The sequence below is a fragment of the Uranotaenia lowii genome, chromosome 2, assembly GCF_029784155.1.
Source record: "Uranotaenia lowii strain MFRU-FL chromosome 2, ASM2978415v1, whole genome shotgun sequence".
Taxonomy (NCBI): domain Eukaryota; kingdom Metazoa; phylum Arthropoda; class Insecta; order Diptera; family Culicidae; genus Uranotaenia; species Uranotaenia lowii.
The window spans coordinates 387,978,817-388,004,773 of NC_073692.1; the positions used below are offsets into that span (position 1 = coordinate 387,978,817).

Consider the following 25,957-nt stretch of genomic DNA (forward strand, 5'->3'; position numbering starts at 1 on the left):
AACACATTCAGGATCTCAATGAAACTTGATGTGTCCTCCAAAAGATTCTTTTTTTATTAACCCTAAGCGTACATCTTTCGAGGATATGATGGCTGGCATCTTACAAATACTAAAACTACCAACCCACAGAAAGTGTACTAAGTGTGCCGTGACCGGGGTTCGATCTCATGTACTCTGGCTTAGAAGACTTGAAAGCTATCCTCTAAGCTACGGGCTGCGGCAGGGTAAAACCTGGTAATTTGACAACCTTAGTTAATATCAATCTTTACTTAAAATTTCTATAAGTTCGAGCATAAGAGTAAAAATCGAGCTCAGTTGTATCGGATAAGTGAATTGATAAAAGTTCGATTTGAGTTCCTGACTAACCCGATGCCAAAACATGAAACATGAAGTTTCACTGAGATCCTATGTGTGCGGTTTAAAAAAAATTAAAAGAAATTTTACTCCAAAAGACTATTTGTTAAAATTCCTCCTAAAATCTATATTTTAACAGACATTTAAGAAAAAAAAATTGTACTAAATAAATTTGATTATTCTGCTGTTACAATAAACTCATAAAATCTCATAGATTCTTTTTGGTTTTGAGCACAGTGTCCCTGATAGTTGAGTAAAATTCAGCTTACATACACTCCGAAAAAGTCCCACACGAAGTAAACGTGTGGCACTCTTCCAGGACATATCCCAGACTTCTAGAGTTTAATTTTTTCCCTCTTTTTTTTCTGTTATTTGTTCCTTGAATTTCAAACCGACCAACAACCCGTCCACCAGGATGCTCCTGATGGTTGTTGCATAAAACCATCGACAGTGTCAGAGTCGCGTCTTTGCCTTTTCCCATATCTATACCATAACCAGAACCTCGAACCAACCTCTTCTCGAAAAGGTCTCAGTTGGGGGTAGTTTATGTTTGAAAATAAAATAATATACGGGCGCTACTTTACACATGTGGCCGCAAGCGGCTCCGGTTTTAAAGTTTGTTGTTTTTTTTTCTGCCGATTTTTATTTTCAGCTTCCTCGCAAATGTGGTCCATGGTGGTTTGTTTTGGATCCACACTCGAAGAGAGAGGAAGACGACTTAAGTGTGCCATTTTCAGGCTTCCTTTTCGCATACTAGGGGACAAAAATCCAACAACGGGATAAACATTAACTGATGGTTGCCTTCCCTACAACAGTTATGGGATTTGAATATTCAACCGACGAAATTCATATTTTTTGCTTATTTCTTTTCTCATTTTTCGATTGAGTCAAGTCGAACCGAACATTTACTATACGTTGAATGTTGAATATCTGCCAGCCACACGAAATAGTTTTCGTATTCCGGTGTCAAACAAGTAGAGAGAGTTGTGACATGTTTGCAAACTCCTTTCTCATCCATTCTCATGGCCTTCTCGTTGTTCTGGGCTAGAGAAGTTTCATGTGTCATGACAATTTCATTCACTGTGTTTGGGGTGAAGACCGTGAGCTACATGTGAGTCGGTTGATGAATTTTGCTAACAAAAGTTTTTCTTTCCGTCTCTGTTTTTTTTGCAGGTAAACACAACATCACTCTTGGAGGAGCATTTACGGAGAAGCAACAGCAACTAAAGTGATTAAGCTGCTAGAAGCTGTCTGGACCAACGGTATCGTTTTGTGTGTTTACTCTTAGCAAAGGGGACATTATGAACTTTTGCTACTTTTGACAGCCGTTTGAAAAATTGTACAGTTTTAAACCACAGGTTTTTTTTCGGTAAAAAAAACTGATAAATGTTCACAGAATCACATGTTAATTTCATTTTTCTACGGTCGCTATTGCAGTAGAAAATTAATCAATCAAATTTTTTATCGGTCACAACAAGAGTTTGTTTTTAAATATTTTAGTAGCAAAACGCTACATGAGAAAAAAAATCGGAAAAACAGTAAAATATCTGATAGTTCATGTTCAGTGCTATGGAAAGTAAGGAAAAAATTTAACATGTATCTTCAACAACCATGAGCAGCAATTTAAAAAAAAACGGAGTGCTACAATAATTTTGAAACATTTGTGAAACTAACCTGATGAGGCATTAAGGGATAGTAACGTTTATTTAGCAAATTCTGATCAATGTTGCATATATTCATATATTTAAGCATATACTCACAAGCCTTCTGAAAGTTTTTTTTTATATAGTACTTAACGTTTGAGTGTATTTTTTAGGCTTGAAGATTGCATAGCTTCTCGAATCTCGTAAATTTAAAAAATCTGATCAAAATAATTATTGTCAAATAAGTTTTCATTTCCATTCATGGAAATGATAAGTCGTTTAGTCGAGATTAAAACTATAGTGGAGAAAAGTAATATAGAATTTTAATTCAATAGATTTATTTTATTGTAAACACCAAATCAGGTCAATAAAATTAACCCAATTGTGTAAAGTTATTGCGTTGAGTTATTACATAATTATTCTACTCTTTATGAGAAACAAGAATCAAGAAAAAAAAATTATTAGACTTATTCATGTTTCCAAATTTAATTTTTTTGTTAAAATTTAAAAAAAATCTGTTTTTGTATAGGTTAAGTCCTCCTACTTTAGACCTAGAGTCTAGGTTTAGTCCTAAAATGCCGTAAATCGGAAATAACTTATTTCAAGTTTTTCAGATTCAAGACACTCCTTTGCAAATAATAATCTGTTATTCTAATTTATCTTATCATACCGTAATTTGCCAAATAAAGTTATTCTTGTAAAATTTCCATTTTTTTTTTTTTAAAAAAAGGTTCTTTCTCTTTGGTGGTAAAACAGATAGCTCAATTTGTGGGAAACATTTTGAGAAATCAAAGAAATTCAGAATAAGTCACATTATTCAACAGTTCAAGCCTAATTTTAACGGAAACTACCATTGCTGTGATGATCATGAATTATCTATCTTTTCCAAGGTTGGACACGAATGCCACAAGGTGGTAAAGTGTCATAAATAAACCAAAAAAAAAATGTTCCTAAAATAAAAAAAAATCATTATAAAACCCGGAAAATACGTAAAGAGCCATTTAACATTTTTATTAATACTAAGCTATCAATTAAGGTGCAAATTTTCATAACGGCATAATCAAGAACCTACACTGAGTATTTTCAACAATTTTTGATAGATTTTAGTAAATAAGCTAAAAGTAAGCACAAAAATCTTCTGCTGTTTAGAAAGTGCTGATGAGCAAAAAGTTTGAGAAAAACAAAAATTAAGGTGTTTTTTTCAATCGTTAAAAATCCCTGATATTAGTTCATGATATTCTTTATTCAGAATAAAATATTTAAATAGGTTTTCGACGTTTATTTCGAAAAATCTAAATTTTTACTTGCATTTTAGATCGAGGTCTAATAAAGGGTACAAGTCCAGTAGCAAAACAGGAACAGGAGGCTCAAAGTGGGATATTTTCATCATCTATATCGAAGGTTGCAGAAATCTCAGTAAAAACCTATAATTTTGCAGAATTTTGAGCCAATTTTCATCATAGAATTTGTGTCACAGAACAAAGAATTTAAGAGATTTTCACTGAATTCACAGAACTTTAAAATTCTGAATGTTTTATTTTCAAAATTATGTTTTCTATGTTAATGTAAATTTCACAATTTTTAAATTGAAAAAAATTGGTATATTTCTAAAGAAAAATAAAAAAAAAGAAGCAATTTCACATGACTTTTGAATGAAATTATTGGAAATAGCATCACAGAATTTTTAAGGTAAAATCGCAGAAAGCCGGAATTTTTTCCCAAAAATACAGAATTTTTTCGGAAACCTTTCCCATATCCTTGTTAATATATCAAAAACGGCAAAATCAAGGATGGAAATTCTCATTGAAATTTGCAGATAAGTACGGAATGGACTTTCTAAATTCCGCAAAAAACCCGTCCGTGTATGAGAATAAACATGAGTTTATATAAACCACCGCTTAAAGGGTAATTGGGCAACCAACCCTACATTCTTTTCAAAAATATTTTTCTTTGATAATTTAAATCTCAAGTAACATATCTTGAAGGTTCTCAATTTAAATTTTGTATAACATTAAGCTTTAGGCCTTTTGTTTGTTTTTGGGTTTTATAGAGAGCTTGGTTAAATAAAAATCCAATTCTATCTGAGTATAACAAAATAACGAAAACCGCTGAATTTTTTTTCCTCAATTTTATTTGTTGTTTATCGAATTTTCGAAAAACCAACTTGAAATATATCTTGTATAGTTATATTTCAAGCTTTGAAGATTTTTTTTTTAAATTTTAAATTTTGAAAACAAAGAGGGAATTATTTGCAGAATCCTCAAACATATCAAAACATCAAACTCTTAAATTTTTATTCACCGTTAGTGATGTAAACTTTGTGGTTGTTTAAAATTTGAACTGGTATTTGATCTCAGGTTTCGACCTCCTATCTTATTACAGAAAACACGATTGTTTCTTACCTAAAACTGTACCCTGGAACTTTAGATTTACGCGGTAGACTGAGACCATCGATGACGGAATTGTTTTTTTTTATTTGCGAGGAAAATTTGCAAGAGCTCCGAAATGCGAGTTATAACAAATAATTTTTATTCGAAAATTGGTGATACTCGGACAGAATGCCAGCTTTTTTGCAAGCTTTTCGTTCAATAAAAATAATGGAACGTGCTACAATTTCATCCATTACCAGTAAGTTGAATTTTCCGAATAATTGTTCTTCGGGATTTACTTTTTCAAAATACGTATACCTACATTCTTTGATTTTTATTTCTCAATAGTTTATCCAAAGCTTATTTTTGGCAAATGGCACTATAAAGAACAGTTTGATTTCAAGGTTACCAAAATTACAGCAAAAATGGTATCATGCTCCTTTTAATAGTTTTTTTTAACTTATTTAAATGTTTTGTTCCCCAATTTTTCCGCCAAGCTAATTTTGTGTACTGGAAGTTGTACAACGGTAGAAATTTACTACAATTATTGAAATATTTCTGTAAAATGGCTCATAAATACGTAGAACTTGACTTAAAACACGGTTCAGCCAATGTTCTTAATTAGTCAATCTTCAATCTGTTTTTAGTTGGATTGCGCTGTGTAACATAAAAATCGGAATCTAAATTTATCTAAATTATTTCTACTCTGAACTAAATAAAAATACAGGTTGATAAATGATGATTTTCCGGCTTGATAAGAATTAAATTCCCAATACAATCGTTTTTAGACATATGGGGATTTATAAATCAATATTTTTTTCTTCTAATTATAAAAAAATAAAAAAAAAACAGCTTTAAAGTTTCCTCTATACATTTAAATTCATTTGTGTTTTGTTAGATTGTCAGAATTTTGACCGAACGTATCCGGACCGGACAAATGCAAGCATGCAATGCATTTGATGACCAACTTTTCAATCCCAAATCCGGGCAAAATTAAAAAAATGTAATGGTACCACCATTGAGTCCTAGGAATTTTGCAAGGCTGCAGCAGAAGAAATTATATGGATAGGTAAAACAGTCAGATCATTAGAATTGTCGAAAGTGTTCTCAGATCATATCCCTGAACTCTTTCCAAGGTTGCCGAAAAAATTCTGTTTTTCTGTGATTTTACCCAAAACAAAACCTTTGACATTTTTCCTTTGTATTTTTTTTTTTATTAATTTTATTGAAAAGTCATATCGGACACAAACAAAAAGTATAAGCTTTAACAAAATTCTTAAGAAAAATCAATTATGCTTACCAGGCTTATCAAATTTGTCCAAATTAGTGTGAGAAATTAAAGATAAATATTGGCACAAAAATGTACTTACAAAAAAAAAACAAACGAACAAAATTACAAAATTCTGTGAAATATATAAAAAAAATCCAAAATTGTGTGATCTGCGACACAGATTCTAAAATAAAAATAAGCAAAAAGTTTCTTGCTAGGATGCAGAGGTGACCTCGTTCAATTTTTTTTTCTTTTATTCTTTTCTCTAATTTTTCGTTTATCAATTGACTACTAGGACGTGGCCGGCGCCGTTAGCCCCAATTCTCCTGCTTCGTTAGCTTTTACAGAAATGTTAAAGCTATCATTCCAATGGATCATATCTGGTTATGTGGTAGCATGTGCAAGATGAGTTATTTTGATACTATATTTTTTCAAATCAATATGAGATATGATTTAGCACTCGTAGGATGTAAAAATGTGAATGAATATCAAAATATCTCATCTCGAAATGGTTTTGTTTTTCTCTTCTGATCGGGAAGGGTATAATTGCAGCACTTATAATCCTTTGGCTTAGATTAGCCATTGAATTAGACATTCAGTTGGTACATTTTTTTCAACAAAATGAAACAGATAAGAAAAAAAGGGGAAAACAAATTTTAACAGGTTGACAGTCAATCATTCGTTATCCTCGATTTTTTCCAATTTAATCACTTGGCTGTTGGCTCCAAGGGCCTTATTTACTGAACTAAAAAAAATCAGTGTAGTCGAGTGCTTTATTCAATGGTAACTACCATAAATTCCAATCTGGATGCTGAGTTTTTGGATGCCATGTTCAAGATTATTAATTCCTCGTTTACAAGGCAGGTTTCGAAGTTCACTTATTTTGTTCGTCTGAGTAAGTCGGAAAGCTTTTCAATTCAAGTGTCGAAAAGTAGCTGAAAAAAGAAAAACGGCGACTCAAACAAACATGAAAAAGATAACTAATTTTTCGAAGTAAAATCGCTCCACTGTTCATGAAATGTGTCTGCCTAGGTTATTTGATGTTCATTCTGCTCTTAAAAAATAATATTTAGATTTTTTTTATAACATCTTATATCTTTTCTGGGATAAAAGTAAGATTTGTGGTTAGTTCAATGATATGTACTACAAGTACCAAGTAATTTAAAGCTATATTTTTTTTTTAACTTTCAGTACACCTCTTGTGATTTTTGAACGATAAATTTAGTTTTGCCAAACAATTTTCAAATAAGTTTCGGTAGTTCAGGACAAAATAAATCTCTTCCATAGTTTTTATTGCTGTTTTTTGGTTGTAGGGGAGAGGCGGGCTAAATGCGCATATTAAGGAAAGTACTATTTTGTATACGTTAGATCTATTTTTCTGTTAAAATCTCTTGCAGTTTTGTGAAAATAATTTTATCATAAAAGTAGTCAAAATAGTCGATTTCCGAAACCGGCGGGCGCATATTTATGTCTTTGGCCTTTATTCATTTACACTTGCAATATTTTGATATTATTGAATTGGTTGAATTGAATTGATTTGGTAGAAACGGATGTTAAGCATACGTCAGGGCTGAAATTTTAAATTTTATAATATTTCATGCTATGTGTCAAAAGCATATTACCCTCAATGTGGGCTTGAGTTGGCAAGTCTGTTGTCTCCTGAGCCGATGTCCGCGAGTTCGAGCCCAAGTGTAAACATCGAACACAGTTGTACCGGATAAGTTTTTCAATAACGATCCGCCAATTGCAACGTTGATAAAGTCGCGAATGCCATAAAGATGATAAAACGACTATAATCGAAACAAAAAAAAAAGTATTACCCTCAAACTGCACTGATTAGGTTTGTGAATTTCCAGCCATATTGTTTTTTTTTATGGATTGAAATTCATTTGAAACTGCAATTCAGCATAAAAGGCACTTCAAAAAATTATCAATTTTTATTAGATTACAAACTGTAAAGTGTTTTCTGACGGTCGCCATTGTAGATGATTTTTTTTACATAATTTCTAAATTTTATTTGAGATGCTTCAGTGTTTTTTCGAAATGTCGAATGGATAACATCGTGACATTTTTTTTCAATAAATCAGACACAATGAGCATCCTTATTCACAACACACACTCCACAAGCACGAATAAAACGGGGGGACCATCTTAATTTATGAATGAAGATAAAACGTGGCGCTCAGAGCGCGTTGTCTGATCTTCTACTCCGAAACATATTGACTCATGGCGTCCGTATAATAAATGGTCTTCTTCGCCGATGCATGCTGATGATGTTGATGTCATCCGGGAAGACATTAAGATTCAAAACTTATAGTAGTTAAGTTAGGAGTTAGGATGGACCCGGATCGCCCACTTCCTTTCGGTGAGTCCGTCTTCGTTAAGACTTAAGAGTGATTCGGGAGAAACAAATTCAAATCTTGCGTCAGTTAATCACCAAACGGTTGGTCCAGCGATTTTCAGTACCAGATTAGTTTGCAAACTTTTTCCAGAGCCCGCACCATTTCGCTGCCAGGATGATAACGGAAAAGTTTATGGCCTGTGAAAATTGGGATCGGGAACCAGAAAAGGGCGGGAATGAGATGGATGTCGAATTATCTGCTGCTCTAGAAAAAGGGAATCATTCCCGAATAAAACTATTCAAGACGCTCTGGCCTCCGTTTTTTTTTCTCTTTATAGCTTCAAGCTTCTTTCGAAAAGTGATTTTCATCAGAACAATTTGCGCCTGGATGAGCTTTTGTTGGGTTCTATTTTTGCCGGAGCGATAGCCAGAGATTGCCAGCCGAGAGGCCAGAGATTCTTCCGGGGGCGCATCCAACCATGAAAGCTTCACTGCCCAAGTCATTAACATTGCCATCGACGACGGCTGGCCTTTCGGTTGGATCGACTTTTAGAATAAAGCTGTTTTGGAAGGCAGAAAAAAAGGCAGAAGGGAGAAAAAATCGCCAAACCGATCTTAGCTCAAGGGCAGCCAGGCAGCGTGTTTAACGAGAAAAACCGGAAGCCAAAAACCAGCAAACCAAATCGAAGCACGAAGGGAAAAAAAACTGTTGGCCCCACAAAGCCTTCCGTTGTCGGTTGGATTCTGAATCGAAAACCAACTGAACGATGAAAAAATACAAGATGAAGACCTTGGGCACTATGCTCGATACATGTATGAGTGTGCCACAACAATGAGATCTTCTAATTTCAGCTCGAACAAAAACCAGCCCAAAAACGGTAAGGGGGGATGAGCTTTTGAAGGAATGGTTATAATTGAAGCGATTATGATTCGCTTCGGAAGTTTTGGATTTCTTTCTTTGGCTCTGACTTTTGGGTTCGAAGAAGACAAGTGCCGGTGGTGTTTTTTCTGCCGGATTCTCGCCCTCGATGACGTCTGTTATCTAGCCGAACAACGCTTAAAAGAGCGAACTTTAATGCTTGGAGCTTTTAACGGAATTCAAGCAACTCTCGCAATCAAGAGGAATTGTTTGTAAGAAATTCGAAGAAATTGAGAGCATGAAATCGGGAAAAAACATGCAGTCAAATTTCAACCGAATTTTTCAGTTGTAAAAATAAGAAAAACTACAATCCAGATATTTGAATAGAAATTTCCTCCTCAAAACTTGAAGTATTCTTACAGCCTTTTTTAGGCACGAAATTAACAGAAACACAGAACCAGTTCTCATGGCCGGCAGCATTTAGACCTAAACCGAAAAATTTTCCACAGAGCCATGAATATTAAAAAGCCCAAGTCAATGAACCTACCTCATCCAGATTCACTTTGCACCTTTTTGTCGCCGTAAGCCAAAATCATCAACACAGGAAGTGGTTGGGAGAAAATATTACCTCAACAGACAAACCCTGAAACCAAAATGAGTAGGAAAAAATAACCGAAAGAACCAACAAACAAGACCAGCAGGCAAAAAACTAACCGAAAAAAACGCCAGAGAAAGATGGCTAGGCCCCCGACAACGAGGGTCTCTTCTGGATGAAACTTGGTGAAAGGCACTCAGCTTTTGGCCAAAATTTATGGGTCAGCTTAATTAATAGAAAAGAGAGGCCTGTCCCAGCCCAACAACAATCAGCCAGCCCACCAGGTTTTCGGATTTTGTGATGAAGTAAAAGTTTTTTTTTCTCCTAAGACTTCTTCTTCCAAAAAGCTTTGAAGGGAAAAATATTCAGTCTTTTTGGTCGGTTAGTAAGATGAGAAACGACTCTGGAGAAGGAAGAATTTGGCCACAGGTTAACCGGGCAAATCGTTCGTCGTCCCCGGGAATTAGTGCAGGCAAAAGGAAATCTTCCGATAAAGGTCCCTTTTTTGAGGAAGAGCGGACCGGAAGACTAAATTAGGGCTTTCTTCGGGTGTTTTGAGATGAATGAGTTTGGAAGGCAGGAGGGCAAAACGTGTTTACTTATCCGAATGCATAAATTTTCCCAAGGTTATTCTGTTTCGGATGACCCTTGAGAGTGACGATGAGTTGGGGGGAATAAAAACCGAAAGTAATTTATGAATTTTTATTTAATTTTTCCAGTTTAAATCAGGAAGAATACTGAAGAATATTGTGTAAAGTATGCATACACCAAATTTGAATAATTTTGATTTGTGACAATAAGGAATCTATATTGTTTTTTTTTTAAAAAAGGTCCAGTTTAAATTAAATCCAGTAGAAATAGAAATTTATAAACCTATAAAATAATGAAAAGTATGGATTCTAAGAGTTAAACCTAATTTTATTTTACCTCCTTTTTATTTCAACTCTACTTAAAAATATGATTTTCTTTACCTAAACATGGGAGTGCTGAAATATTTTTTTTAATTTCCAAAAAAATTGAAATTGACATATTTTTTACATGAAAGTTTAAACCACGCCAGGTTTTTACTGTACCTTCATGAATCATAATCTATTTTAAAATCATCAAATTAATTGAATGAAAAATAGTTCATTTAAAACAAGACTTGAATGCATAACAAAAATATCAAAACGCCTTAAAACAAATGGAAAAGTATCATAACAATTGGCATTTTTTATGGGTTCTTCAAAATTTTCGGTTTACTAGAGGCTTCACTAGAAATCGATAAAAATAATTAAAAATTTGAAAACAAAAACAATCCTTTCTTCTTTTTTTTCCATTTTTTGCTTGACGATATCTCAAAGAAGAATTAGAATTTCCAGCTTTTAATAAGAATCTATTTTTAAAAACATTTGTTTGAAAATTTCAGGTCAGTTTCAGTTTAAATTCTTATTTTGAACAACTTTTTTTAATGGAACTTTTGAGTTGAAATTATTATAGAAATGAACTTTTATTTGAGAATTGTTTATAAGCTTAAAATTGATGATTTGGCACATATTTTAAAATGACAAAAATAACAAAAATAAAAAAAAATGTCAAAAATGTCAAAAATGACAAAAATTACAAAATTGGCTAAAATGACAAAAAATGACAAAAATGACAAAAATGACAAAAATGACAAAAATGACAAAAATGACAAAAATGACAAAAATGACAAAAATGACAAAAATGACAAAAATGACAAAAATGACAAAAATGACAAAAATGACAAAAATGACAAAAATGACAAAAATGACAAAAATAACAAAAATGACAAAAATGACAAAAATGACAAAAATGACAAAAATGACAAAAATGACAAAAATGACAAAAATGACAAAAATGACAAAAATGACAAAAATGACAAAAATGACAAAAATGACAAAAATGACAAAAATGACAAAAATGACAAAAATGACAAAAATGACAAAAATGACAAAAATGACAAAAATGACAAAAATGACAAAAATGACAAAAATGACAAAAATGACAAAAATGACAAAAATGACAAAAATGACAAAAATGACAAAAATGACAAAAATGACAAAAAAGACAAAAATGACAAAAATGACAAAAATGACAAAAATAACAAAAATGACAAAAATGACAAAAATGACAAAAATGACAAAAATGACAAAAATGACAAAAATGACAAAAATGACAAAAATGACAAAAATGACAAAAATGACAAAAATGACAAAAATGACAAAAATGACAAAAATGACAAAAATGACAAAAATGACCAAAATGACAAAAATGACAAAAATGACAAAAATGACAAAAATGAAAAAAATGACAAAAATGACAAAAATTACAAAAATTACAAATTGACAAAAATTGACAGGACAGGACAGGAGGAATTTGGCAAGGATCATAAATATGTTTTAACGTTTTCAATGGTGATAAAAACCACAATAATATTTTTTTAAACATTATTTTTTTTAACATTATTATCAAAACTAAACATAAGATGGGATATTCATTAAATTTAATAACAATTACTAACAAAGGACTAACAACGTTTGAAAAAAAGGAAAAAAAAATATGAAGAATGTCAATAAAAGCAAATTTTACAAAAAATAAACATTTAAAAAAAGAAAAGTGACAAATGAATGAATCATAAGAAAAAAAAGAATATGATTGAAAAATTTGGCTCTTACAATGAATCAAGAGAATAAATGAAAAAAAGTGTTGCTTTTGTTGTCGTAACTTACGTCTGCGAAAGTAAAAAAAAAAATGTTGTTGTTTTGCATTTTCACGATGAATTTTTTGTATCATATATTTATTCTAGGATTTGCTCAAGTTTTATCATACATTAAAAATAAAAAAAAAATCTTACTTACGATCAAACCGAAAACTAATTCGAACCATGAAAGTGAGCAAAATTTTCATAAAAAAGCATCGAAGGAAAAGAAACACATTTGAACATATCGTCTGGTTTCACGCTTTCATCCCGAAAAAAAAGAAACGATTCATCTCACGTACCCGATTGAATTTGATCGCAAAGTACCAACGAACGTACCCACCAAGTTAGTTTCTCGCCGCACTCGTTGAGCATCTATTTTCCTAATTAACGTTCAATTCCATCATTCAAAGTCAGTCGAGCGGTCGGACGTGTTTCTAGAATGTTTTTAATCTGTTTTTTTTCTTGTACTTTATTTTTGCTCATAGTAGCTGTAGGTTTGAAGGATTTGGAAGGCAAAAACAGACGAGTTTTTGGCATGAATAAAGTTGAATCAAATTGATCGATGTTTTGGCAAACATGGGAGAAAAAATCATTAAAGACCGAATCAAAATCTGAACTCAACTGATAGATTTTTTTAAACCAAAGTTTGAATCCAAAACATTGAGGAGAAATTCCAATTTCATTTATTATAATGGGGGACACTCAACTTTTGATGCAGATTGTTTTCAGTTATTAATACACAGAAAAAAATAAGTTCATCCTTTCGGAAGCACAATAATTGCCTTCCTTGAATAACAAAACGGGGGGAAAAAATACTCAAAAATGTTTAACCAACCAACCAACTTTTGCCGAATGGCTTTTCCCAGGCAATGGGAAACATTATACAAACAATTTGCATCATTTTCCTTGGGCCAGTCGGGGAGCCCAGGTCCGGAAACACATATTTACCCCGGACAAAGTTTTTACACAAACAATAATTTGGAAATGGCTTTTCCATTTCGAGAAAACAAAACCGGGGTAAAGGGGGATGAAGGATTCGGATCATATGAGCAAAAGTAAACTGAGACCACATGCCGGGAAACGCCGTCCCTCTCTCTCTGCTTTTCTCCTTCGATCTCCGAATCGGTTCCTTCGTTCGGACCCACTCAATTATTCAGCATGTCCTGTCCAGGCCAGGTTGAATCGGCTGGCTGGCTGAAGGTTTCTCCATTTTCCTGGAAGAAAAACATTCAACTCGGGATTGAATTTTGTAAAATTTCCGGACTTCGTTTTCGATTGTGCTATATGTGGCGGCTCAAATGGGGTACCCTCAACAGCTGTTCTGGTACTTTGGATTTACCGAGAAATATTTTCTGAATTGTCTGTTTGAGACAGTAAAAGTTTTTCTCATAATTTTAAATAAATTAAATAATAGTACAATTTTCTGTGAGATATTTGTTCTAGAATCTCGAAAAGAGTACCAGATATTCTATTTTTTGATAAAGAAGAGAATGGGTTACATAAATCACATCTTTAAACCATTCTGTTATTCTTGGAAACAACCGTTAAAAGTGCAAATAGGAGGATATTCTTCTATTCTTTGTGTCATTGATTTTTCTTCGACATCTACCTTGGAAACCAACAAACAATTTCTCATTTGCAAGTCAAAAATCAACTGAGAAGCTTTGAATGTAGGAAACAAAACTTTTCTCATGACCTTAATGTTTATCTTTGAACATGGAAAAGAGAAAAAGTACCTACACAATGAGAAAAGTCGCGGTATCAACAAGAGCGTAAAACTTTTTCGAACATCACCACCATTTTTCCATGCTAAATGCTCCCCTTCATTCTGCTTAAAAGGAAGTTAAAGTTAATATTTTTTTCTGCTTCTATAACCTCCCCCTGGACTTTGTGTTCTTTTATCAAAAAGGTGACTTCTGAGAAACGAAAGAAAAACTTTGCAGCCACCGGATAATCAAACCACCCCCGTAGCAGAGATTCTCGCGAGGGGATCGCGGAGCGAAAACATTCGTAAAAACAAATGTACATCAGTAATTACATCGTGTGTTTTCAGCCACATTCTTCTTCTGCGAAAGTCGGGGGAAAACTCGAAAATTTCGCGGAGAAAAGAAAAGTTGTCCACGACGACACGAGGAAAGAACAGAAAGAAAATGGTGATTTGGATTGGTAGCTGTTTCTAACCGGAAGTACTAAGGCAACTTCCGAAACTGGAACAGTGCTGGCGGGGACTTGCTCTGTACCTTCTGAGGAGTCCATTTTCCTTACTTTCAAAATGATGTTACACGATCGTCAGTGTAGTTGAGTTCCTTAGGGACCTGCTTTAAAATAAAAGAAAAAGAAATGATAGAAAAAACAAAAACAAATTGTAAGTCCGATATATTTGTGAATTTTAAAAGATTAACAAAAAATATAAATAGTTAGAAGACGACAATTGAAAAAAAAGTCTTCAATTTCACATCATATGTCATATCTCATATCTCTTATCTCATATCTCATATCTCATATCTCATATCTCATATCTCATATCTCATATCTCATATCTCATATCTCATATCTCATATCTCATATCTCATATCTCATATCTCATATCTCATATCTCATATCTCATATCTCATATCTCATATCTCATATCTCATATCTCATATCTCATATCTCATATCTCATATCTCATATCTCATATCTCATATCTCATATCTCATATCTCATATCTCATATCTCATATCTCATATCTCATATCTCATACTCATATCTCATATCTCATATCTCATATCTCATATCTCATATCTCATATCTCATATCTCATATCTCATATCTCATATCTCATATCTCATATCTCATATCTCATATCTCATATCACACATCTCATATCTCATACCTCATATCTCATGTCTCATATCTCATATCTCATATCTCATATCTCATATCTCATATCTGATATCTCATATCTCATATCTCATATCTCATATCTCATATCTCATATCTCATATCTCATATCTCATATCTCATATCTCATATCTCATATCTCATATCTCATATCTCATATCTCATATCTCATATCTCATACTCATATCTCATATCTCATATCTCATATCTCATATCTCATATCTCATATCTCATATCTCATATCTCATATCTCATATCTCATATCTCATATCTCATATCTCATATCTCATATCTCATATCTCATATCTCATATCTCATATCTCATATCTCATATCTCATATCTCATATCTCATATCTCATATCTCATATCTCATATCTCATACTCATATCTCATATCTCATATCTTATATCTCATATCTCATATCTCATATCTCATATCTCATATCTCATATCTCATATCTCATATCTCATATCTCATATCTCATATCTCATATCTCATATCTCATATCTCATATCTCATATCTCATATCTCATATCTCATATCTCATAACCCATATCTCATATCTCATATCTTATATCTCATATCTCATATCTCATATATTACGCCACATATCGCAGTCCTTGAAAATAAGATAAAAATTTAAATGTTTACAAAAAAAATTCAAATTAAAAATATTATCGATTGACAAATTTCAAAATAAATTTGTCGATGAGAAAGGAAAATTGAGTGAATGGTGATTTGAGAAATCGGTTTTCGAATGAAAAAATCCAACTACCTATGACAAAATTTGTTCTTAATGAAAAATCGCCCCAATGGCCATCTATTTTCGGCGTTTATTTTTATTTTCCAATTTCAGTTTACACCATTCATGTCGAAAAGGCAATAGATTCAATTTCGAGAATCCTGCTACTAGAACGTCAAACGTCCTTTCATGGAATGCAAAAAACGAAAGCCAATCAGCAACAAGCTCCATCACCAGGTGTTTGTCGGTCCATCCACTCCACTTAGCTTTTCAATATTTCATTTGGTCATTTTTCATCCGCCTTTTAATCTATCACACCGCCAACTCGCCGGTCTACACGTGTGCATGTCCTAGGGCCTAGAACGAAACAAATTTCCCTACCTTGGCAAAGTTGAATGGACAAGTTTGCAAAAAAAAAAATGAAAACAAGAAATAACAGAAAACCATGTTCGAAGCTGGGGAGGACAACGTTCCAGATTGTCATCATCACCGAAAGGACCCGGAAAGCCTAAATCCTGTGCTCATTCACATGGATAAATTTTACAGTGTGCCTATCATCCGAGAAATGGAGAGGAAAAATTTCCATATCATTCTGACTTTGAAGTTATCTTACCTCCTTCTCGATTTGAGAAAATACAAAAAAAAGCCTGAAGGCAGATCGTCGCCCCAATCCTTGGTTGGACTTTGTCGTTCTCGTCATCGAAGGGACATTAATAATTTTCAACCTTAGACGTATGGAATTGTTGCTTCAGCAGATACCTTTCTAACGGAGTTACTAAGAATCGAGAAACGGGAAAAAATGTGGAAGAAATGTTTCAAAGGATCAAAGCCAGTTGATGGGATACATTCCAAAGAGTGAGGGTGAAAAGATGAATTTTGTGCCAATCACTAACATCTAGTGAATTGTTAATAAATTCTGCTTTTGTCAACAAAAGGGAGAAGTCTGACAAGAATTTTTCAATATGAGTCTTGGATGAAAACCCCGGGCAGACTTTGTTTTCTTGCTGAACTTTAATTTTTTTTTTAATTCAAAAATAAAGAAAATCAGTTTTTTAATCTTTATCAGAAACGCTAGAATTTTTAACATTTTCTTAGAAAGAGCTCGCATGACATCATTTCAATTTGTTTCTTCTTTCTCATAAAAAAAAGAGAAATGACAAATCCTCCCCCAGGCATCATTGAAATTCCTGGTCTCGTTACTCTCCGGTCCAGTACAATTAGCGTTAATTTAAATTGATGCCTTTCTTGCGTTGGAACGTCGCGCCGCAACTCGCGTATAAATAAATTTCAACTTTAATATGCTGATCATGAGATTAGTGATGCATTCGAAGCATTCGTCACGATGCGCCCACGACTTTTCGGTTCTCGGTAATTCATCACAGGGAAAAATTTGCCGTCAATTTCTTAATGCTCGTTGTTTTTCCTCAGTTTTTTTTTTTGGTTCAATTAATGGATCTGATCCAGGACGATGAACTCGATGCTGGACCATCATCAGCTAAGTGCATGTGGCTGCTTTCACTAAATTAAGTAGGAAGATCCTGTGGGAGGGGACCCTCTTTTTTTGCTTTCGATAAAATCTTCCCGAATACGGTCAGCTGAAAATTTATGTCGATTCAAGGGTGGAATTTCAATTAACGCTGGGTTTTATGAGAGTTCCTCCCATGAATATTTAATCAAAACGACGTTTGTGGAATTGGTTTAGTTCCGGGTTCGGTCGAAAACAAGATTAGACCCAATTGGTTTAAAACTGCTTTTGAACAATTATTAGATACTCGATATTTTGCCTGGATTAAAGCCATCAGTCTTTCAAATTTTAAAATGCATTGCGCACCGTTTCAAGTCTTGTAAATTAGCAGTTGTTTCCAAAATGTTGTGACGTTAAGAAAGCGGATAGGAAAATCTGAAAATCAAGAAAGGCTTAAAATCAACAATTAAATAATAGTTGTATAAGCAGGTTCAGAGTTGTGCTACAGTTTTTCAAAATTAACTCACTTTTTGATTCTGAATTTAGATTGGAATCATCTTTTTTTTGTATTTCTGTTTTCATACTTCGGATTCTGTGTCCAGAGTCAATTACTGGAATAAAATATTTGATTTTCGATTCGGGTCATGATTAGAAATAAAAAGTGAAATGCTGAAAATCTGCCTTCAATTTAGTTTTACATTCCATACACAATTTGATTCAGGTTGTTGGAAACGCATAGGTACATATATACAATTCCAAAAAAAAAAAGGAACGCTAAGAAATCTAGCTCGGAAAACACCAAATATTTCAGAAACCAGCAAACCAAATACTTCAAATCAAGTATCTGAGAGTTACCACAAGTGTTGCGTTAAGTTTTGTTAAAAAAGTTTTGTTTCAAAACTACGGTTGCCATACGTCCCGCTTTTTTTCTCAAATTGGCACGCTTTTCTCTGAGAAAACTTTAATTCTCTGATTCTACCATTTCAAAATAGTTGGTCTGTGCTTCAGTAAACGCTTCTTATAAAATCTCTCCTCGATCATTTTCAACTCCTGTAATTTGTTGTCTACTCTTTTTTACCCATCTTTGATTTTCAAAACTAGTATTGTTTTTACTTTAAAAACATGACATTCACCGATAAGGCTGAAAAAAAAAATAATTACACTTTTATGGAGTTTCACTGACTTGCAGTGGAAATAAACGAAATTAAGCCTTAATTTAAATTCATTGGTTCAACACAGAATATCATTCAAATATATAAGGTTTTTTTGTTTTTTTTTCTCTTAAAATAATCAGCATTTTATATAAAACAAGATTAAATAACTCGTTTTGTTTTTAGCATTTATGGTTGGCAGATTTTTTAAGGCATATGCGAACCGGGCAAATCCAGGCATTTTTATCCGGAAAACTTGCAAAATCCGGGCATTTAATTTTAAAAAAAAATTCAACCCAAAATCCGGACAATATCCCGGTAAATGCAGTCCAAACTATGGAATGAGCATGTTTTGAATCGTATTTTAGGATTCAAAAAACTCTTTATGGCTATTTCGATAGAACTTGTTGAAATGAATCGTTTATGGACGCAAAACAAAAATTAAACTACTCAAGTTAAGTTTTTTGTTCAACTTTGGAAATAAAGTGCATAAATCTGTGCAAAATCCAGGTTTTCAAGAACTCCCAAAATGTTCCGTTTTTTTCGCGATGTCCCGCTTTTAATGAAAGCAGCTAGTAAGCCTATTTTAAACTCATAACATTGAAGTTATGCTTCTAAGTAGAGCACACTCGCGACGAGCAAAAAAAATCGATAGGTTTTTCGTCGTATTTTGTCCAGCTTGTATTAGGATAATAATTTTGTGAATCAGAAAAATAGTATTTGAAACCACAATGAGTTTTCCTGAATGTTCAGATTCAAAGTTCTAGAACTTAATTCTTATCCAGAACTCAAACATAACAAAGCTTAAAAATGCCGATCTAAAGTTGAAAACTATGAACCAGACTCATCATTCAAAATTTATATTTAAATTTAGATTGACGAAACGGATTATAAATAATTGATTGAAATAATGAATCCTTATTGAAACATCAAGCTTTAACATTGAAATTGTAAAATCTTGATTGAGGGCTCTGAAACAAACTTCACATCTAAGCTCATATTTGAAATTCTAGTCTTTAATTATTTTAAATATCGAAATAATATTCTGGAACAAATTCAAAATTCCAATCTTGAAGCCAGAATCAAAATTTGAATTCAGTGTTGATATTCAAAGTTCAAATTTAAATTCAGCTCTAAAATTAATTTTCGAATAAAAATATAAATATTTAGATTGCTGTTATGTTGATGAACTCAAATCGCAAGAGGTCGCATACTTATAATTTTGATTGTTAATTCAACTTTAACATTTCTGTTAAAAATGGAGAAGGATTAAAGTTTATTTTGCAAGATTTATTTTAAGGAAAACCCAGTTTTTTATATCGTCGACATGATAGTTGAATCATGGAATCAGTTTTTATTGAAAAATATTTGCTTATAAAAAGCATGTCATCAGCACTCAAAAATCTGTAGGAAATCTTTATTTTTTATTTATTTTTTAACATCATTTTTTTTTAGTTTTTTTTTTCAATAGTAAAATTTTAACTCAAATTTTAAATTCGGATCGAGTTTGCAAAAAACAGAACTGTGAAAATTTTGATCTCTCACTTTTAGTTTTTTAAATTTGATTAATTGGCATGGATTATTCGAGTTGAGAATTAAATATGATTTTCTTTAATCAAGGCTATAGACTAAATGTATCAACCAGTGTCTTGAGCAATTCCAACGATTTTAGATATCGATGAACGTAATTTCCCTTTCTCGTTACTGGTGGTTTCATATTACACATTTCAATGCTTAAGTATCGATTTTCAAAAGTTATACATTAATACTTTAAATCATTTATGTAAATAAACTTAAAAATAAACGAAGAATGAGCCCCAAAAATAATATATCTAAAGTTATAAAACAAAAAATTTTGTTTAAACCAATGGAAAAAATAGGTTCTGTGTACTTATGAGAAATCTTCAAGAAAATGTTTTAATCTGAGGAAAAAAAATCTGGGAAATGGTTTATTCAGGGAACAAAATTTCTGGTAAAAGGTGCATTCTGGAGAATTTTTTTTATTCCGGGTTTGGTCATTCTGGAGAGAAATCATTTCGGGAAATTGTTTTCAGGAAAATGGGATATTTGCCAACAGGGCCGTAGAAAAAACCACCTCATGGAGAGTGGAGGGGGGTGGGGATTTTTAAACTAATTTTTCCATGTTTTTTTTGCTCAAACAAAGCATGAAATCTAAGAACTTCTCAAGAGTCTGAAAAATGTAGAAATGAACGAAATATTAAAAAAAAATCAGCATATAATTCCATATACTATAAATATTGCAGTTTAATTCAATTCAAATTTGCAACTAAAACCTGTGATTGGGATGAATAATCCACACCCCACCACCATCCCTCTCAAGTGGGAAAAAATTGTTACAAAAAATTTTCAAAATTTTTCACCCCGTGGGAATCTTTATCAAACAAAGTTAGTTTTTGCAATTAAATTTTATATTGAGTTGATCAATTTTCAATTAGACTTAAGCTTAGAATAAGTTTTATAATGAAGAAAGTTTTCTTGAAAAAAAAAATTCTATGCTTGAATCAAATAAGCTAAATCTATCAAGCTCTTGAGCAAATTCAAGTATTTTAATCATCGATGAAAATTGATAAAATCTTCTAATTCAAAAATAAGAATCAAATTTATGACTACAGTTTTAAATTTGAATTTAAATAAACTGATATATAAACAATGTTGCACAACACATAGTGAAAATATGAAATTATATGCAGATTTTTTGAGTTTTTTTACATATCTAGATGTTCCATCAGAAAATATTTTCTATTAAAGATTGAATTCCATAATTAACACGTTGCGGATCAAATACGAAAAATTTCGTGTTTCCTTTGTGACGAATGTGCTACTTTTAGAAGCATAGGTCAAATTCGATAAATTTAATGCTGAAACTCTGTTCTACGAAACTAAATGCAGCATTTTAGTGACTAAAAAATACTAAATTTTTCAAATTTGTTCTAGCTTATTTTAAAATAGGTTTATGATGTCGAATTTAGATTTTATTTGATTTATTTAGATTTATTTGCGATCCTTAATGTGGTAAAATCGAGTGCCTAGATGGCTTTTTTCCCTTAAACACTTATTAAGTTTTTTCATGAATCAAAACTTGCTAAATAAACTCAAAAAAAAATTATATTTGTGCTCTATTGACTGAGTTATGCCTTCAAACTGCCTTTAATTTAAAAATATTTCAATTTTTTATAATAATAGTAATTAAATTATGAATCTGGGATCTCTTGTGACTTTCTCGATCGAAAAAGTCACTTGATTCTCATCTTCATTGCAAAACTCCTCTACGGGCTGAATTTCAATCTGAAAGAACCTCAATTCAAAAGTTGAATTTTAAATCTGTTTCCGTATTTTAAAACGATTTATGAATCTAAATTCATAAGATCATCATCATCAGGGGGATTGAAAATAAAAATCAGGGAAAATCAGACTAACATAAAATGATTGAGCCTTTTTTAAACACCGTTTTAAAATTTTATGGGGTTGAAAGACAGTACCGTTCATAACTCTTTAAAATTAACTACATGCTCACTGTCACTTCAACCTTTCAACGCGGTAGTTTTTTTATTTCCTGCCTTTAATTCATATTTTCTATCAACAATTGACCAGCATTCACACGTTTAACTGACGAAATATAGCGTTTTTCAAATAGGTGATTCGGCAGTTGTTAAAAAATCTACCTTTTTGGACTTGGTTTACTCAAACTTCAATATTTGAGATACTTATCAAAGCCATTTGCAAAAAATTTCATAGAAGTTCTCGCGAAGCTAAGCTTTAATGTGGCAGATTTTAAAAGTTTTCGTAGTAAAAACAGTTTTAAAAACTTGAAACAAAAATTTCGATTTCTATAGAAATGTTCATTCATGTTAATCCTCTGGTCAACTAATTGTTATAAAAAAGTTCATTTGCCTAAGTACATTTGCTGACTTTGAAATATAAGATGACATGAAGATTATGCAATTCGCTGATTTTTGGGCGAAAACGTGATATGTTTAACCGTGAAACGTCCAGCAGGAGTTTCGTATTATCTAAGATATATTGATACTGTTGAATAAAACATGATTTTAAAAATAAAAGTTTTTACGCAATAATCAACTTTCCCAAGGACTGCAAGTAGTTTTGGCTTTAAAGTTAAAAAAGTTTTATTAAATTTTTCCTTTTGTAGAAACGAAATTTCGATGAAATTTCAAACCAAAATGAATTATAGATATTTTCAGTATAAGTTAAAACGCTTTGCAGTCTTCAACAAAGAAGAAAAAATTTTAAAAAGATATTGATTTATCATAAAACTGGAGCTGATAGAAAAAAAAAACTGAAAAACACATCGAGTTCATGACGCCAAAATCTTCTAAAACCAGTTATAAAACATTGATAGAAGATTTGAATCCAACAGAGTGTGAAGTTATTCAGTTTAAGGTTGGAATTACGACGAGCAAGCACTGAATTCCTTTTGAGTTTTGAACGGATCTGTACAAATTTTCTGTAAAAATTCAGGGAAAAACGAGGCTTATCGGGTTATCAAGTTATCAGGATTGATTTTAAAAAATCATTTAAATCCTGTAAAATCAGGCACATTGGCATCTCTAATTACAATATCAAATGTGACCCAAAAAGTACAAATTGGTTTCAGAGCCCTCAATCATGAATATTTGATTTTGAAATTTTGGGTTTTATACTTGATTCATAATAATGAATATTTATTTTTGAACTTTGAGGACCTGAATTATAATATGAACTAACTTCGAATGATGATTCTAAGTTTTAAATTTTGGATCTTCATTTCGAAGCTTTGTTATATTTGAAATCAGCATTAGAATTGAGTTTAAAAACTTCGAATCTGGTTGTGAAACAAAATCTCAGGATCATTTCTATTTTTTTTTAATATTTGGAAAATTATTATCTTAAAATTTAAAATCATTTGATTTTCGTAAAAGAAATTAGTTAAGCATTATTTAATTTTTTTTTTAAATGCAATTACAAATTTGATCCAGTACCTCAAATAGCTATTAATTTCTTGTTTCATATGATTATTTTAATTGAAAAGCTTGAATCCTGAACTGGACTCAAAATATGAAAAAAGAAATACAATTTCAAGTTTAATTCTATGGAACCGGAATCTCCTAAGTGAATCAATCTGATTCAAAACTTAATATTAAATGCTGATTTTTTATTAACAAGTGAGAAAATTCTGAAATCTGTGATAAGTTTTTAAGGTTTTAGTGTTACTTCTCAGTCAAGATTGCAACTTTCAAATAATTTTACTGAATTATCCAAAATTTGCTTGAGAATTAAAAATGATAAGAGTAGAATAGGAAAAAGAGTGTCCCACACGGGAATTTCCGAGAATTAAAATCTTTTTTGGAATTCCCGAATCCCGGGAATCGCAAAAATATCCCGGGGATTCCCGAAGCCAAAAAATGAGCTAAATAACTAAAGACTAACACGATCTAAATTGGAAAAATGGATCAGATTGATGATAGTTCAAGCTTGATTAATAGCTTTGACTTAAACTTTTTTATTCTTAAAACTGGTTAATGCATTGAATTTGATAAAAAAATTTCATTCGAAAACTTAGTGTAAAAGTGAAAAAAGAATCTATAAAACTAAACAATTCCAAAGAAGAGACTCTACGAAAAGAATCTGAATGTTTTACCGCTGCAAGCTTTGTAAAGCAATTTCTAATTCTTCAATTTGAACACCTTCAATAACTTTGTTTGGTTGTTTCTGTTGCCAGAAATAGCAATAAAAATTTTGGAAGCGATCCATCCATTTCTGAGCTAGCGCAACGAGTTTATATTTTGTATAGAAATTTGTATGAGAAAACAAAATTTATCATTCAATTATTGCCAGAGATATACTGAAAATTCTGAAAAATATATCTTTGGATGAAAAATATTCCTTGATTCTTGCAGTACAATTCATGTGAACGAAGCACAAATCTAATTTGTACCCTAGAAAACCATTTTTTTTCTTTTTTTTTTTAATGTTAGCGTTTAGACTGCCTACTGCCGACTGCCTGCCAGAGAATTTAATGATTTAACCTTAGCAAAACATTTAATCAAATTATTGAAAGCTCTAGCAAGCAAAGACTGCCATTTTTGAACATTTTTCAATGGATTCAGATTTTTTTTATTTTGAAATGGTTATAACTTGTTTCATGAAATGCTTAGCTGCTTGTCATGTTTGCAAAAATTGAAGCTTAAGAATATTCAAAGCCAAAAATTGACGACCAATTATTTCAAGCAAAATTGAATTTTCTGGATGATTTAATGAAAAAAAAATCTGTTCTTCCATACAAATTTCCATACAAATTGAAACGCGTTGCGCTAACTCAGAAATCAACTAAATCATCTCAAAATTTACACTACAAAAGGCTTCGAAAAAACATATGGGAGAAAAAAGTCTGCGGTCTATTGCACACTCATCATGTAGAACTTCCGTCCCGCTTACTGTTGCCAGTAGTAAAATATTCGACAAAGTGACACATTTTGAAACCAAAGGATAGTTATTTGAAAAAATTACGAGAATTGATGAATAATACGAAGTCTTGCTAACCAACTTCTATTGATAGTGAAATTTTTTTTCAGTTATTTCAAATTTATGCAGCTAGAACCAGTAAAGTTTTAGCGTCTTGAGGTGAGGTTTATAATTGATAATTGAATTTTTGAGGTATTTTTTTTATATTTTGCAATACAACTACCTAACATTTAAAAAATACCATATAGATAAGGTTTAGCATGCGGTAGTAAAACTCTACTCTTCATTTTCGGTATTTCCTGGAATCCCAGGAATTCCCGGGATAAGGATCGTCAGATTTCCCAATTCCCAAGATCGTTAAAATGGCCAGGAAATTTAATTTTTTAAATTTAAAATTTTAAGGGTATACTTTTTGCTGTTTATTCTATTTCGGGGGTATAAAGTGAGCATTTTTAATATATTTTTTCTTCGAACTTTCAAATATGTCACGGATGAAAAATTTAAGGGGCATTCCATTTCAACAGATAAAATTCCTGTTCCCACATAATTCCTCGAATAAATACCTATCTCAAATCGCCTGTATCGTGGAGTGAGTCAAAAATCATCAGCAGAATATGCTGGTTTGTTGATAATCTGCCAACCGATGTAGATAGGAAGAGCTGCCCGGTAATTTTCAACCATGTCCGAATGAACCATTGCGTTTGCTGGAATAATGCTGCAGCCAAAACTAACCGTCTCGTGCCGGAAATGTTTGTTGGGCGAGAATGTGAAGGCAGCAAATGGTGACCACAAAACGCGTAATCATTTTATGGCACATTATTTCACGAAATTAATTACAACCACCAACCCCCCGATCCGTGGATCATCCTTCGCTGCCTTCCAAATGCGCTCTAGGCTTCCAATTCCATTCCGAGCTGGAGGGCGGTTTGTGTGAATTTCCCTGTGAAAGGGGCCCTGCAACAGCCGCTGAAACTCAAACAACCCGGTGAGGGTGCGTAATTGGCTGTTATCGTTTGTTTGATTACTTATTTATAGTTATTATGCGTGCATGAGTTAATGTGTTCGAGTGAGAGACTGGCTGTGTGCCTACGTTTGTTTGC

General features: G+C 32.2%; 1 protein-coding gene across 5 annotated transcripts in view; it reads left to right on the forward strand.

Annotated features, from left to right (window-relative positions):
• LOC129750061 (nephrin) overlaps positions 1-25,957 on the forward strand; it is a 690,512-nt gene that overhangs the window by 107,685 nt on the left and 556,870 nt on the right. The window lies entirely within an intron of this gene.